Consider the following 17,499-nt stretch of genomic DNA (forward strand, 5'->3'; position numbering starts at 1 on the left):
AGACATTTTTGCATACGTTTCATGGCTGGTTTGAAAAAGAATAACCTCTCGGAAGGCCATGGAAACTAATGCTCAGTCATTTCTCTTGCTGTCTAATATACTTTTCAGTTACAATTGGTAAACATTAATAGTGTACTAACATCGCAGACACAAGATGCGTTTTTTGTGTCTGGCCTAGTGGTTAGCAAGTCTACCATCTTTGAATAACATAATTATGTACCGTATTTTCCGGACTATAAGCCGCACACCCACTCTATTTAGAAAATAAAAATTAAAAAAAGGAAAATGAACATATAAGCCGCACTTATCTAACACAAATTGTGTTGTTTTGTATTGTAATTCCTGTTAGAGCGCCCCTAGCGGTGGAAGAAAAATCCACAGAATAGCCGCACCTTTATATAAGCCGCATGGTTCAAAAACTAGGGAAAAAGTAGCGGCTTATAGAAAATACGGTAAATAAGCACATGTTATTAAATGAATGTAATATTAAATGAATGTAAACAAAATATAGTAAATCATTTCTTTCTAGTAGCCTTTGTAACCCAGTAGAGAAAACGTTATATTTTATTTCAATGCACCATTTTACTTTGAAAAACATTTATTTTGGTAAGAGGAAGTGTGCATCTTCTACCTTACTTAATTTCCCTTATGGAATGTCACTTAGGTGATAATGACTTTCTAATTGGACAAAGTCAAGTTGTCCCGCCTACTCGAGACGCCATCTCGAGGTCACCTTTTTTCGTCGTTCTTTTCCGCTTGGATGCCCAACGGAAAGATTGCGTGACAATTTCTTTTGAGTGCTGATGCTAATATACCGTCTCGGTGAGTGAGAAACATATTGGAGTCGAAGTAAATGTGACCAATATTCAAATGCTAATTGGAAAATGTTTTATTTTAAAAGTGTGAATTCCAGCGGGGACCGAGGGTCCATGACAGTCCGACCGTGTCCATACTAGAACGTCGTCTTGGTGAGTCGCCATGTGCTACGACGTAAAAATGATAATGCTAGGCTAACGCGAAGCTAACGTTAAGCTAATGCTAATCGCGAGTGATAATATACTGCTTATTTGCTGTAAGACATGGTAATCATAAAACATAGGGTTGATATGAATAACTGTTGTCGAATGTGACATTTGAATGCAGTGTTTGAGAAATTGAGAACTACTATGAAGCTATAGCGACTGATGAGACTGCAAATTAATAATACTTTTATTAGCTACATACAATAATACAATTATTGTTATGCAGGCTAGGTTTTTTACCTTGGTACAGACATTGTACAAGAAGATTTGAGAAGATTCATTCTCATTCGATGGAGATGGCGAGCCTGTGCCCAGAACCCCAACTGAGATAAGAAAACCTTTTTCACTACCCGTTGAGAAACATCACGTGGTAACAAACCCTACTACCACTATTACACCACTTCTTCAAGTACTACCTAAGACTACAAAAGAGGACACTGACTGACTGACTGACTTAAAGACTTAATATTACTGAGCTCAGTAGGACTCTGGTATTATTTTTTTCAATTGTGAACTATGGTACCGCATGTATATAGATGTTAAGTTGTAAATAGATTTTGTTGTTTACATTTAATACATTTATTCTTGTTGCTCAGTTCTGTCTCCAGCTATTTCATTTGCACACCTGCCTTACCACTATTGTAGCCTTCGAGAATCTAGAATCTGGTCCAACTTACTTGATATCAAAATAACACTATCTTTGAGTAGTCGGGGGCTACACCTTGTGTGTAAGTGACAAAGATACAGTGGACAAATGTATTATTCATAGCTCAAAGTGTCACATATATGATCGTAATAACACAACAGAAATAATAGGACTGCGTTTTTATGATAATAAAAGAAAGTATTCAACCTAATTGCAGCGATTTGCCGCGCCGCAGTCAAGCAGCTGGTGCAGAGCAGCTGTAGGGTTAGCACAAAGTGCAACAGTCTGCATCTCGAGGGGCTTACTTGTTGCCTCCATTTGCATGACATCACAGCAGGTCGGATAGAAAACTAACTGGCATTCATTGTGCGGCAATCTCCACTTGTTTGCGGGCCAGGCTTACCCCAAGCGAGGCAATTATCTCAGAGTGAGTGGAAGCGAAAGTTGCCATTGTCTCCGTACGGTGTCCGTCTTGCGTTGAATGCAGAGGGCTGGGGCTAAAACAGCGGGACTCATCACCAAGGACAAAGGTTAAGCCGAGGAGCACGGCCGGCCATGTGCTCTCTGTTGTGTCTGTATTTGTGTTTATCCTGCTTTGCTATTGTTGATGGAGGTGGGCAGCAGGTGAAAAATAGCTTGTGGGTGGCGGGCATGATTCAACTCGCTCGAGCACGCTGTGCTAATTTCGGCGTTTGGAATGTTTCTCTGTGAGCTGAAACAACGATGCGCCTTGAAATGTGCTTTCACATATATATATATATATATATATATATATATATATATATATATAAGAGCTCCCTTCCATGCAAGGAAAACACATTATGTGTCCTTGATTTGTAGACAGAGCTGCTTTTACCTTTAGTAACTTTCAGTCATCGCTTGCCGTAATTGCACAAAGGGACAGAAATTGATGGTGTGATGCGAAAAGGGATACTTGAAATACATCCCAGTCCTCTTTCATTCCAGCCAACTGCACCCACTCTAGTCAAAGATCATCCTTCTGGCTGCTGAAGCAAGGATTATTTTTGTACACTGAGATGCCTCATACTTTTGCACTGTACTCTATATACAGTATACTGTACATTCAGTATATTCGCCTCCATTGTACAACTTACTTTCTGTACCTTGAAAGGCAGGAGATGAGAAGAAGCGGAACACATTTGTTCTCATCTCTCAACTTCCTTGGGTTCAACCAGGGATGCACCGATACCGATACTTGTTCCAATATTGCATTTCTGTGCAGAACTCTGTGTCCATAAGAATGCTCAGATAATGAAAAATAAATAATAACAATAATAAAAAATACCTCAATTTGTGCTCTGATGATACTCAGCTGTAAGTACTTGTACTCCTAAAAACATATTATTCTGGAAGATGTGTCTCGGAATCGCACCTGTTTGCTCCACTCTCTGCTCCATGTGAAGATCAGTTTAGTATGGTGGGTTGTTGCGATGGATTTATTCTAGTGTGATAAAGGGCTGCAAAAAAAAAATATATATATATATAATCACCACATATATAATTGCTTTGCATAGCTGTACATATACTGATTGCCTTTAGCGGTTTGGTTTTAGCATGTTAAATTAATGAAATGAAGTGGCCATCTCATCATTTGTTTTGTTTTTTTCTGTGTGTGATCCTTGGAAGAAAAAGTTTGGACACCCCTGGCCTAAAGTATAAACATCTACTGGTGAAGCAGACAGTTGCTCAAGGACACATTTTAAGAGCAGGGAAAATGGGACCAAGCCAATGTGTAATTGCTTGGTGCAGACAATTTATATGCCATCATAATTTGAATGCAGATTAATAGTGGCCATATTATAGTTTTTATTTCCACAAACAGCGTCTGCAAACTCTGCTTTCTCAAGCGCCCCATTGAGTATCAGCTTTGAGCATCGCCGACTCCACATCGACAGTCGACACACGTTTTCAATCACAACTCATCGACTGCAGGCGCTTGGTCTGTAGTCCTGCGCTCGCAAAGCCCAGACTTTGAGTCATTTCAAAATGTGCGACTGTTGGTAACTCCTGTTATCGTTCCGAAACGTTGCTGGTGAAAATCAATCTCGCCAACGCAATTAGCTGTAGGCGAAAATGAATGGTAAACACAAGGCCAGTGAGGAACGCGCGTCAATGTTGACGACGGCGATTTGCTCAAGGCCCGACGTGGCGTACACAAAACCGATCAAGATGTAAGATGTGCAAATCAAAGTAATGTACTGTACATCCTGTGGTTGTACAGCATGCACAATATTTCACGAGATACACGCACACCAAAACACGCTTACACACGCACACACACACACGAACAGCAGGCCACTAATCCAATCTGCAGTGGGAACAGAGCAGGGTGACACCTTCTCACAGGTATCATCTTTGTTAGTACAGTCCATGTGGTGTCACAAATTACAAACCTAACACCATTTTATTCATATTATGTATATTAATGCTGGCAAGCGATTAAAATCTTTTTAACTGATTTATTTTATACAGTAATTTTAACAAAATTTTCCATAATTCATCGCAATTAATCGTATTTTCCAAGTACGTTTTTTTACAAAGCTTGGAACCGATATTTACTTGAGAAAAATCTTGTAATTAATGTGGAAAAAAACCAAGAGTATATTTTTTTCGAAGACTGTTCCAATAGCTTTCTTTGATCCTTGACATCAATTATTTTCCTGTAAAATATAACAGTTGAGCGATAGGCCAAAGACGTACGACTAATATGGTATTTGAATTTGGCTTTGCAAAGTGTGCAAATAATTTCGGATTTCTCCATTGAGCTGTCGAGCAACTTTTTTAAGTAAAACTATGTAAAAGCCGATCTTTGCATCAGTGACCCTCCTCAAAGTTTGGCTGCACAGTGAGCAGAGGTCAGATGCAACAGGAAGTAAATAATACTGAGTTAACTGGGTTAAGTTTATTTCGTGTGTTATAAAATTTGAATTAACCTCCAAATTTGAATTAATTTCCATAGTTAATATATATATCAAATATATATATATATATATATATATATATGTGCATTTTGGGTTATGAGAGAGAGCAAATTTAAAGATACTTTTGTCGTGTACTGAACTGTTAGGAAGGTACCTGCCGTACAGTATAGTAAAAAGTTATTAATAATTATTTTTCTCTTGAGGGGAACAAAGTGGCATCATGTGGGGAGCGGCGTTTGTTTGTTGAAGTTTACAATGCACTCTGCGACCAATTGAGATAGGGAATGCTTCAGAAAGGAGGCCACTATTTGCAGACATACGCAATCAAAGCTCAACAATTATCACAGGGAAATTCGATTCCATTTGTATGCTTCCAAAGAAGCCTCAACAGACCTGAAGTCGGCCTGCTCTTCCTCTCTTTCTATCACTCGCACACACAAGCACGCCCCACACGCACACCCCCACACAGAGTGTAAACTTAATTAGTGAAGAGATCATGAGTCTTCTTTAAAGCACCTGCCCTAGCTTCACCTAGCACCCCCAACGCCCCTATTCAGACACACACACAAATGTGAAAACCCCATAAAAATACACTGCTCAAAGTACCCCTGATGAATGTACTCTTGTAAAAGTCGCATATGACACGCGCGCAAAAATGAGGCCATTTACCGGTATAAACTGTTTCCTTCCTTGTCCGAGAAAATACACATTTACATGGCGTAAACTCGTAGGCCATGTTGTGGGAACACAGCTGGGTGACACATTCTCACAGGTATCACATCCATCCATACATAGGAGTACAGTGTACCAGGTGGACACTGTGTGTGTGTGTGTGTGTGTGTTGGGTGCGTGTGTGTATGCTAACAGAGAACGACTTCGCCTCTTACACCGCTTACATTTGCGATAAACAAAGCACCCTAGTCCATTTAATTGCCTGCTCTTTTGCATTCTACCATCCTTTAATTAGACTCTCCAGGATGTAGCATGCATCTTTAGTTTTACATGAAAGGGGGAATTCCCTCGGGTCAAAAAGAGTACTGTTGTACATCTTGGAGTGAAAATGTGAATATCTGGAAATCAATTTTGTAACAATTCTCCTTCCTTAAAGAAAAAATCAACACAAACATATTTTTTTCAAGAATGTGTTCGCAGCAGGACCATTAGTTGAAACACGGCATTCTGATTAATATTGCGTTTGTGGAATATGAGTTAAGCAGCAAAATCAACCCGTTTTTAGCCATCTAAGGGGGCGGCCATTTTGTCACTTCTGTCGACTGAAAATGACATCACAACTCCTCAGGGCTCAGAACGACCAATCACGGCTCAGCTTCAGAAAACTGGTCAGCCGTGATTGGTCGTTACCTAAAAACGAGTGGATTAACTCTCACTCCACAAACACAATATTTATCAAAATGCCTTGTTTCAACTAGTCGGCTTGTATATAACATATTCTCGAAAAAAAATATGTTTGGGTTTACTTCCCTTTAAAAGGTAAAGAACATGTTAGTTTTGAATGCCCAAAAGTTTAAGAATTTGGAATTCAGCTCAAAAATGACACCTTGTTTTCCCAAATAATTTGCAAAAACAAGTTTAATCACAAAATCATGTGGCATTCCACACGCATTCACCCAAATCGAATAAAATGAAACGTATTCATGACAGAATCTCAACTGGCCTGCTTTCCTCCAACGGGACCACAACAGATTAAGAGTGGGAGTAGCGGCAAAGCGCTTTTTGTCTTGTTTTGGCATTTCTATTCATTATGCAAGGGTGAACTGGGAGTGGGCCACATCACGGCAGAGGTCAAATCTCCTGATGAATATCAAGCGTACCTTGCGCACACTCCGACAACCATCTGCTCCAAGCTACGGCTGACTCACCGGCCGCAGTACAAACACATCATACAAAGGCTAATTTCATCAACATATTCAACAAACCTAAATGGAAAGGCAAAGGTTAACCGTTTCATTCGAGGAAACAGGAGCAGCTCCCAAAACGCCGCTCCTCTTCAGCGTCGGCAGATTGCAATCTCTCGGCAATGCTTAAATGTAACGTTGAATATTTGTCGGTCAAAAGACGTTTATTTACAGATCTCCGTGAATGGTTCAAAGGACCCCTGCAGGTTGTTGTCAAGCATCTGTTGTTGAATGGCCTTACGGGAGTGGTTAATGAAGCGGGTTTTTGCAAACAAATGGGACGTGATGGGGAGATAATAGGCTTCCACGTACATTTTATTAAAAAATGTGTGCCCGTGTTTGAGAAACCTTGGTGTCATCTTTCGATCAGGCCTTTTTGTATCCCAAAGAAAATGTATGTTTTCTTGGTGACATTTGCTTGTCACAACTGTTTCAATTTCAAGTCATTTTTTTCCAACCTGATAATACATTAAACTACTCAACATTTGGCCTAGAAGAGGCAACTTTATTTTTGATGTGACTCATTTATTGTATTGTAACTCCTTCTTTAAAGAGGGAAATCAACCCAAACATATTTTTTTCAAGAATATGTTTTATGCAAGGCCACTAGTTGAAACAAGGCATTCTGATAAATATTGCGTTTGTGGAATAAGAGTTAATCCACCCGTTTTTATCCATCTCTGGGGGCGGCAATTTTGTCACATCTGTCGACTGAAAATGACATCACAACTGCTCAGGGCTCGGGTAATGACCAATCACGGCTGACCTTTTTTCTGAAGCTGAGCCGTGATTGGTCGTTACATGAGCCCTGGGTAGTTGTGTTGTCATTTTCAGTCGACAGAAATGACAAAATGGCTGCCCCCTGAATATGGCTAAAAAGGGCTGAATTTTGCTGCTTAACTCATATTCCACAAACGCACTATTAATCAGAATGCTGTGTTTCAACTAGTGGGCCTGCTGGGAACACTAAAAATTGAGCATCCGTTATTCGTCATCCGTCTACAGCGTGGGTACCCTTCCGTTGTTCATCATTCGCCTTTTTTTCCGAGGGGCAAAAAATAGTACCCGTCTATAGGCCTGTTCGCCTCTAGTTTTAAACGGGCGAGGCCGCCTAAACTTTCACTCGAAATTTCATGGGTGTGTCTATCCCAACAGGATTCATGCACAAAACTGAACAGGAAGTGGGCCATTTTGTTTGAAGTTGCCATTTTTTAGGGATTTCACTTTGATCCTTTCGTCCAATCCTTTTCTATAGTCCTCTTCCTCATTTGCTGGAGCCAATCACGACTCACTTTGGGGGGATTCGTAAGGGAATGTCACAATTACCTTTTTTTTTTTTTTTTTTTTTTTTAAATGATCATAGTGATGAAAAAGGATGCTTTTATCAGTTTTGGGGTTTGAGCTAAAACTAATTGCTTCTTTCAAGTTATACCTTTCCCATAACAAAGATCAACGGATATGTTTTTTTAATGTGTCAATAATGTTAGTACCCCAAATGTGTATACCCCTAATTGCATTGCAGATTTCCCCAATTGATGAGCAGATAACTCAAAGTGCAAGCATCCCATAATGATTTGAGAAGTGGCCAGCTCCATCAATGTGTCATATGAGGTGACTCATGTAGGCTAATCAGGAGATCATTATGTTAGGCCTCATTATTAAATGACTGTCAGATAGTGAGCAGATGCATTGAAAATACCATCTGCGCTCGGCGCACGATGTCACTCATTTCTATAGTAACAAGACAGCTTTTAATTTAGACTCCTTGTCACGGTTGAGTTGTGTCTGAATCAGGGTTATAATAGTTTTGGATTTTTCAATATAGTTTCTTTTTAATTCGTTTTGATTTATGTCTTTTTAATTCATCCAGTTGAATTGGTTTTTGGAGCAGGTTAGTTAGCTTGTGTTAGTTTTTTTTAAATGCTTCTTTTTAGTTTGGTTGTATTAGTTGAGCATTAGTTGTGTTTTTTTTAATATGGAGTATTTTTTGAGTGCAAGACCTTTAAAAAAGGTCACTAAGTATTGTGTAGTAAAATTAAGTAAACTACAAATTTCAAACAACTGTTTGATGTTTCTTCTTCTGTATGGATCAAATAAAGTACATTTAAAATGAATTAAGATCATGTATGTTATTGGTCAACCTGAACTGACCAAGCTTAACAAAAATACATGTTGTGTACAAAGCTTTCTATAAAAGTAAACTGAAGCTACTTTATAGCTTCATGATTTCTTTTACGCGTAAGAACCATCATCGCAGCGTATTTCAGCTTTTACCATGACGTGTCTTCAAATAAACCTGTGGGGAAAAAAAACTGCTCTTACTGCATCCATGATGGCTTTAGAAGCAGCCCTCTGTTGTTCATAATCATAACCATCAAGTATGATCACACTCAATAGAACTCTTTTGAATTTTCTTGTGTATTTACATTGTAAGAATCCTTCATGGGCATTTAATGTGCTGTATGGGGAACAATAAAAGCATGCTGACACCGCCAAAGATTGCACTCTTTGGCTCTAGTGGCAACGTTTGCTGGGAAAATAAAACATGTAAACATGTCAGTTCTTTGAAGGAACTATTTGTGGGGGAAGAAAAAAAAAATCCATATACTCTTCTTGTTGTGTTTGAGTTGCGAGGGACACATCTTATGAAGAGCAAAAAAGATGCAGGATAGAAAGTTGATCAAAAGGAGGCTGTTAAAAAATATGAAAGAAGCAAAAATTGAGCAGACAGTGACAACTATGACACATAAACAGTGATGAAATTATAATGAGGAAAATAAAGTGCCTTGGAATATCTTTCAAATGTAAACAATGAAAGTAGCTGTCACATTGCATTCGAATGAGCACGACCCCTTCCATATTGCCCTAATTTTATTTTCTTCTGTATGTTTGCTTCCGATTTGGTGTGAACTAATAGCATCAAGGTAACGCCCAAATGAAACAACACGTGCATGGATGCGGTAAGGATGATTCAAACCATCTCAGCACAGCTGTAGAAGAATAAAAAATAAAAATCAAGGAACATTGTGTAGGTGGTAACTAGGCAACAGGCATAAAGACCGGCTAGTTTACTTATGTGCCCCATAAGTATACAAGCTTTATGAGTTTCCACCGATCCTTCCATGCTCGAAACACGATGCTGTGCCCTGTGGGCGACCAGAAGAAGTGACGCTGATGTAAAGTGTATTTATTTGCACTCTGTGCTTGGTTACTGTTCCAAAGGGCTGCATGGAATTTGGAGAAAAAAAAATACATGCAGAATGACTATACTGTATTTCTGGCGTCTGGTAGAATCCTCACATTTTACAAAAGGAAATCAAAAGCAGCTTGTTTATTGAGCCGTTCTCATTGCATCGTCAAACACAGCGAGTCACTTTGAACACTTTAGATTGGTCAGTAATTTGTAGAAATACCAGACACACACCTGGGGACTGACCAAGAGTATCAATTTGAGAGGAAAAAAATACATGAAATTGACCAGTGCTAATATATAGGCTAAACAATGTATAATTGCTTCATGGATTGGTTAAACTGTGAAAAATGTCCTTGTCTTTGCATCCATTGATTTTTTTTTTTTTTTTTCATCTCTATGCTGCAGTCAGAGGAAAAACTGAGCACCTCTGGTTTAGTGTCTTAATTTCAAACGTTGCACAAGATGCTCTTTCAGTAAATAAGCCCGACAACCACCAGGAGGCTACAGAGCAACGCGCGCTGAGGGAAAATGAGTATGTATCACAATGAGGGGTGAAACACAGGCCAAGATGAGCCATAATCTACCACTGGGTTCTTTGACCTCATCTCTGTGTCTGTTTGTTCATGCCTATTCAGTTGCAGCAGGCTGATCGCTGTTACTGCTGTGTAATTATCTGTACGCTCCTCTCCGCGTGTACAGTAAATTACAGAGAGACAATACAGTTAGCAGGTGAGGGAATGAGGTTGTAATTGGCAGGCAACGACAAAAATATGTTGGAGGGGCGTGACCTGTCGGATTGATAAAAATGATTCATTGCATGTTGGACGGCTGTGTATGTACAGCATGCAATAGGCGTGTAACTGTACATCCATAACGAAATGCATGTATAGACTATAAAGTTGATGTGCCGAATAAGTTTCAATGAGACACTAAAATAGGTTTTCCTACCCTGTGTGACAGATCATTTATTCTTTGGTCTCCGGTGTGGTTGACAACATTGTTTGATCTGCTCTACTTATCAGAATTAAGAAAGCAGCTGTTATTGAAGACTTCATTTTTTTGGGGGGGGAAGGGATTCAACGCCCCTCTGTTTTCTCTCGCTGCTTTGATGCCAGCACCAAATGGCGCAATGACATAATTACAGAATATCGTGGCGCATTTAGCAGCTAAGGAGTCCGATAATTCTCTCCTGAGTTAATGTGGGTCCTGAGAAATCGACATGGCCACAGACACGACTGCAAATGAATATGCCGATGTGGTTTACTGAGTGTAAAAAGACGTTTTCCTTATCGTTATTAGCGACTTAATTGGTAGGGCTGACAGTACAGCTTGCTGTGATTAATATTCATGCTCTAACTTGTTAGATAATAGTAATTAGAGTACGTAATTATGTTACAGCAACTTTAATTACAGTTTGACTGTGACTTCAAGACCTTTTAATGGTTGCATTTGTACTCCACATAGTTATCACGTTGAACAAGAGAAATTGGAACCATATCATTGAAGCAGTGGTTCTCCAACATTTTACTCCAAGGACCAACTAAAAATATCTAACCCTACAAGTACCACCATCATGGCCAACATTGAAATACTTGTTGCATATTAGACCCAAGTGTTCAGGGATAATGAGACAGAGATTTTACTTTCAATGTTATTGTGATCTGTTGTAACAATATGCAGTTCGAACGTAAACATTGCACTTAAATATGAGACAATTTAAAAAATGTACTAAAAGAGGAAATGAACCCATACACATTTTTTTTCCAATAATATGTTCCCAACAGGTCCACAGCATTCTGATTAATATTGTATTTGTGTAATATGAGTTAAGCAGCAAAATACATCCCATTTGAGCCATCTGAGGGGGGCAGCCATTTTGTTACTTCTGTCGATTGAAAATTACATCACAGACCCTCAGGGCTAAGATAACGACCAATCACGGCTCATCTTCAGAAAACAGGTGATCCGTGATTGGTCGTTACCTGAGCCCTGAGCACCTGTGATGTCATTTTCAGTCGACAAAATGGCCGCCCCCAAAGATGGATTAAAAACTGGTGGATTAACTCCTATTCCACAAAAGCAATATTTATCAGAATGGCTTGTTTCAACTAGTGGGCTTGCATAGAACATCATCTTGAAAAAATATGTTTGGGTTGACTTCCCCTTTAAAGATTAAAAGTATTGCACAAAAGTAAAAATTGTACCTGAATAAGTGTTAAAAAGCAAACCATTCTGGTACAGAATGATCACGCACAGGGTTTCCATTAGCGGGCCACATAAAATAGTTTGACCGCTCTGACCACTTAGCTCACCATGAGTTAGCAAGTAGTTACCCATCTTTTCCTTGCAAGGATGTGTCTAGCAAAACAAGCTGAAAACAGCAAAATCTCTCTGCTGAGAGAAATCGAGTTTGGCCAAACTTGCAATTACATTTTGCTCAAATTAGTGGAACCTCATGAAAACGTATGGGGAGAAAAGGAGATAACAAACTTCCTAACAAGCGACACACATGAATTCTTTTCAGTTTTCCAAGGGCTGAGTGTTGAAAGGCTGCCAGCAGATATGCCGTTAATCGTCAGTGGCAAGTGAGACAAGTCAGTTGTCATCTTTACTGCGACAAAGTGCCAGTGTGCTACAGGCCATAATTGTGCATTCACACTCACATCCTGCTCTCTGCTCTGACTTGGGTTGTGTTTCCCATGCCCAAGTCACACTCTCATTTACATATCCTCTGTTGCCACCGTCAGACAATGGAGAAATTGGAGTATAATGTTTTCCTAGCAACCCAGCTGCAGAGATGATAAGAATGATTATGACTTCCTCCCAGGAGGTTAGGCATTGTTGGCTTCTTCCTTCAAAATATTAGGCAAAAACTGCTCTATTAATGTGTTAACTAACTCCAGTTCCAAAACTGGCGCATTTTATTGCTTTTGTCGGTATTGTAAGACGGCTTCCATTCTTATGGGAAGATGAAGCACAAGATTTGAGTCTATTCATTAATGAACCTTGCTTTGTCCATTTGGGCGGAGTCCTGCTGGTAAATAACAACAGCTTTCCCCAAACAGTTCCCATAAAAGCTGGAAGCATGCAGGTGATCAGAAATGTTGTAATACCGTTTTATAGTTGCCGTGACTGGGCCAATTGACTTGTTATCAAAGCCCAAGACCGTCTTTGAAAGGCACCACAAGGGCAGATTAAATGAAAGAGGATGACAGTAGTACGCCGATGAGCACCCACATGCTCTGTGGGCTTAAACGCGTGAAAGATGAGTGAGTCAGTTCTGAAGGAACAGACACGATTAACGTGACATAACATGTGAAAAAAAAAGTACAATAAATATGAATGCGGTTCGGCCGCTACAAATACACGATGAAATGAGAAGTTTTCCGCGCGTTTAAGTCTCTTGCCCGTGTGCTAAAGAGAAGAGCTCAAACATTCGGATCAAAGTGGGCGCGATGAAAAGAGCAGAGTTCACAGGGCTGACGGTAAAAGGATGGAAGAGACATCGCACATCAGAGAGAAGGACTCAAAATGAGGCTAATTTTGCCTTAATGAGGTGGACTCAAAGTGTGAAAGGGACGTCAGAACTTTTCACTGGTCACCTCTGGTAAACCTCCCGATGTGAATGAAAGATGTGATGAATCTTATCACATATTGGTCATATTTGACACATTTTTTTGGTCTATACCCTCCTGCGTTGCTCTTGTTTTTAGGAAGGTCACCTAGGCTTGTATTCTCAGAAAGTGACCTCAAATGGCTTCTAAAACGTCTGTTTCTTTGAAAACCCACTTTAGTAAATATAGTAATAACCCTCAGCATATTCATTTCAAACCAAATCTGAAAATATTTTTTTCCATTTTGTATCAAATGTCTTGTATTCATTATGAGTTTTCAATACAGACATACAAGGCTGCGGGGCATCAGTGTCTTTCTGATTAAAAACAGGAAATAGCTGTTGCTGTTGTGAAAAGCGCTATATAAATAAAATTGTATTGTATATTGTATTGTATTAATCCAGCCTTAATCGCTTGCAAGATCAGAAGGCTTGTCACAAAAATCCGTGCCAGATACAATGTAAGGATTTTTTTAGTCTCAAAGAGTGAAAACATCATTCCATTTATGAAAATCTCACTTTGAGTGAAGAAATGTTGTCCATTTCCGATAAAACGGCCGCTGTGGCACCATCTCTTGTCCTATTGTTTACTAGCTACTACCTATTGGTCTTTGTAGCTAATTTCAGCAATGTTGTTGCACCCTCTAACAACAGTACATGAAACAAAAAAAGTTATTTAAAGGCTCACTTTGCAATATTTTTAACTTACACAAATAAAATGTGCAAAACGTGTGCTCATCCACGAAAGCAGAGTTTTCTGGATCTTAGGAGGTGAGTCTCTTCATACACAAGACTTAACAAAGCTTGTTTGTGTTCTTCAATGTTTGCAATTGTTTTGTATTGACAACTGAGCCTACCAAACAGCCAGGAAGGAGGGGGGGTTAAAAAAACAAAAAAATCCTTGAATAATGAGCCACATGCTGCTTCATCAATGTATAAGGCAAATACAATGTTATATCATCGTATGTGGCAGCACATTCTTGGTAAATATCCATTTACAAGATTATTTCTCCTTGCGATTTCAGGACCATTCAACCGTAGACGCTCCACTGTGTTTGAGTGTGTGGAGGTGTGTGCGTGTGTGTGCGCGCGTGCGTGTGTGAGAGAAACATCTACAAAACTATCTCCGAAAGATTAAGATGTCACTACTAAGGTATCTGCATTATGTATGAGTGTGAAGAACTTCTAGAGGTTGTTTTGACGATGAACCCGCTGGCGCGTCTGCATACACGCTGGTCACTGTATCCTCGCTCCATATAACAGTCACGTCAAAACGTGTCGTTTTCATCCAGCTTCAACACCTTCCCACTGCATGTCAATTTCATAAGGTGGTAATGTTCCCTTTTTCAAGGTGTTTGTAACAACACCCCCCCGCCCCGCACCACACACACACACACACACACAAAAACAATGCCAGGTTAATGCATAGAAATACTGGCCAAATATTAATTCACCCCAGACTCTTTTTTTTGGGGAAAAAGTCAGGGTTGGACTTTTCTGGTGAAGACGCAGATTGTGACATTTTGCCAATGCAGCAAACAAGATTTAAATGCTAAGCATGAAAGTTTCTCTCCATGTCGTAAACATTTTGACTGGTCACTGGGGGGCATTTGTTTACTCAACTGGAGGAAATAGCAGGTGCCAGTTCGGGTAAGAAATGGTATTTATGCATTAGAATTTGGATACTGTCATTTTCAAATGTTTGCTACTCTTTAGTGGTTAAAAGGTAGAAAAGGAAAGAACAAAACAACCCAACATGCTTTAGGAAATAAATTTTGGGAATTGAGGAAAAAAAAACGGTATAAACTACAGAATTGAAGGAAAACGTTGCTGTGCAGGAATAAGTCAAATCAGTACATGAATTGCATTTTCGTGTAGCATCCACCACGGTATGTAGCTGCTGGTGTTCCAAAGGTGTTGTTTTGAAAGAGTGAAATGAATCAGCCAGGAGCGGAAATTAAATACAAGTTGTCATTCCCAGCAACACTTCTCTCAACATCCTTTATGCCGTTTGCCTGCTGTTGTGCAACTCTCACACCTGTGTATCATTTCTAAAGACAGCGGAGACGACGGACAGATATGAAGACGGATTATTATTACGCTCTCTTTGTGAGGGACTGCCGTGATACACCGGAATCAAGATAAACAAAACACACACGTACTTTACAACTGGGGAAATTAAGCAGTACTACAATATGACGGACAGAGCTGATGAGCTACCATAATATGAGCGGCAGAACTGAAGAACTTGCGCTATTTATTGGTTGAGAAAACCAAAGGAAGCGACAGATAGGGCTGATAAAATCATGCGATCCAGGTGGAGGAACATACTGACTGGCAAAGAGCTGATTGGCTGGTAAGAAAAGACAACAGCGCTGTTAGGACAGATCAATTAAAGAGATACCGCTTGGAGAATCTGGCAGGGACTTGATTGGATGAGGAAGGATCTCGGTGACGTCGAGGCAGAAGCCACACTGGATTACTAGATTAAGACAGATGAAAAATGGAATCCAACGGTGTGTAATAATGAGCTACATTTACTCAGTTGCTTCTACTTAAAGCGGAAGTCAACCCAAACGTATTTTTTTTCAAGAATATGTTCAATGTTTAATGTTTAATTCATAATGTTTAATTCATGGTAACATTTTGCAGTTCATGCAGAGCAATGTGCATACGTCCTCAAATACTACAAAGAGGAATTTATTTGAAAGGAAGGCTTTAGTTTGTTTAACATTTTCTTGAATTTCAGACTGCACTATTTTGGTATCACACAAATCTCATCCTCTTAAAGCGGAAATCACACCAAACTTTTTTTTTTTTTTTTTTTCAAGAATATGCTCCCAGCAAGCCCACTAGTTGAAACAAGGCATTCTGATGCGTTTGTGGAATAAGAGTTAATCCACCCGATTTTAGCCATTTTAGGGGGCGGCCATTTTGTCACTTCTGTCACAACGACCAATCACGGCTGACCTGTTTTCTGAAGCTGAGCCATGATTGGTCGTGACCTAAGCCCTGAGTAGTTGTGATGTCATTTTCAGTCGACAGAAATGACAAAATGGCCGCCCCCTGACATGGCTTAAAAAGGGGTGGATTTTTGCTGCTTAACTCATATTCCACAAACGCAATACTAATCAGAATGCCGTGTTTCAACTAGTGGGCCTGCTGGGAACATATTCTTGAAAAAAAAAATGTTAGGGGTGATTTCCTTCTTTAAGAGACTTTTTGATCAATTGTACCTTTAAGTAGTTTCTAGAGCTCTCAAACATGTCTCATTTACTTCTCTGAGACAACAATGAGATTTGTGTGATACCAAAATAGTGCAGTCTGAAACTCCAGAAAATCTTAAACAAACTAAAACCTTCCTTTCAAATAAATTCCTCTTTGTAGTACTTGAGAAAGTATGCACATTGTTCTGCATGAATTGCAAAATGTTACCATGAATTAAACATTATTTTGCAGGTAAATGCAAATAGAAAAATCTGTCTTTTAGCATCTTGCCGAAAAAAAAAGAAGGTTTGAGGGCATGTCCCAGCAGGATGGACAGAGAACGCGGCAACCAGCCTCTATTTGGAGCCCCCCCACTGTCATTCCTCCACAAGCAGCGACTCCGCTCGAAACACGGCGGCACTTGATCCTTCTGGTGTGCCACGCTGCATCATTCCGACATGCATTGAAAGCTTCTACCATCTGCTTGAATCCATCTGGCCGCCCAGCAAAACCCAAACACAATATGATTAACCCGTGAACCTTTTCCGCACATAATCAGGGCCCATATCCTGCCACATTTCTTTAAATTGATGAGCTGAAAATAACATGACAACATACCCCTGAGTACTGTGAGGTTTTGGAGATACAAGCCATGGCTCAGCCAAAACGAGCATCAACCTTGCGGCAGTTGCTACTCTGCAACGGGTATTAAATCAAACACTGCAGCAACACATGTAGACAGACAATGTAACAATACTAACAAACAATAGTCAACAAGTATTGCTGCAGTTAACTGAGTCACTTTAGTTGCGTGTGACTTGAGTTGTGTCCTTAACATATTGAATATTCTCACATGAGGCACTGAGGATCCCAGTCACTGTTTTATAATCAGCTGTGTGGTGGGCGCTTTCTTCTAGCACATTTACATTAAATCTTTATGCCCCGCACCTCCTCGCCAAA

The 17,499-nt window shown here is 39.7% G+C and overlaps 1 protein-coding gene across 1 annotated transcript in view; it reads left to right on the forward strand.

Annotated features, from left to right (window-relative positions):
• Window positions 1–716: 716 nt before the first annotated feature.
• Window positions 717–17,499, forward strand: part of htr1fa (5-hydroxytryptamine (serotonin) receptor 1Fa) — a 56,096-nt gene continuing 39,313 nt past the window's right edge. The window contains exons 1-2 of the mRNA XM_086052183.1: window positions 717–822; window positions 902–968. The gene's annotated coding sequence lies outside the window, so the exon portion shown is untranslated. The remainder of the gene's footprint in view (window positions 823–901; window positions 969–17,499) is intronic.

Source organism: Filicampus tigris, chromosome 14 (assembly GCF_054856515.1).
Source record: "Filicampus tigris isolate MCC_2025a chromosome 14, RoL_Ftig_1.0, whole genome shotgun sequence".
NCBI lineage: Eukaryota > Metazoa > Chordata > Actinopteri > Syngnathiformes > Syngnathidae > Filicampus > Filicampus tigris.